Source organism: Crocuta crocuta, unplaced genomic scaffold (genome assembly GCF_008692635.1).
Source record: "Crocuta crocuta isolate KB4526 unplaced genomic scaffold, BGI_CrCroc_1.0 scaffold1121, whole genome shotgun sequence".
In the NCBI taxonomy this organism is placed as follows: Eukaryota; Metazoa; Chordata; class Mammalia; order Carnivora; family Hyaenidae; genus Crocuta; species Crocuta crocuta.
In genome coordinates this window covers 5,571-5,792 of record NW_027530633.1, presented here as the reverse complement: position 1 = coordinate 5,792, position 222 = coordinate 5,571, and positions in this window count along the sequence as shown.

The following is a 222-nucleotide window of genomic DNA, read 5'->3' as shown; positions in this document are numbered from 1 at the left end:
CTTATTGTTGGGTAATAACCAGCCCCACATCAACTATATAAATCATTTGTCTCTGATTTGATTTTTTTTCCTTACTGTTGTTTTTATTGCTTTCTTTCCCTGGGGAATCCTGTTTTGTCTTTATACATTAAATACAAATACTTTCCCACTACTAAAAGGAACAAAAACCCTCCAACTTCAGTCTAGATGGCAGTACTGGTGAAATAGGAAATAAAATTTCTC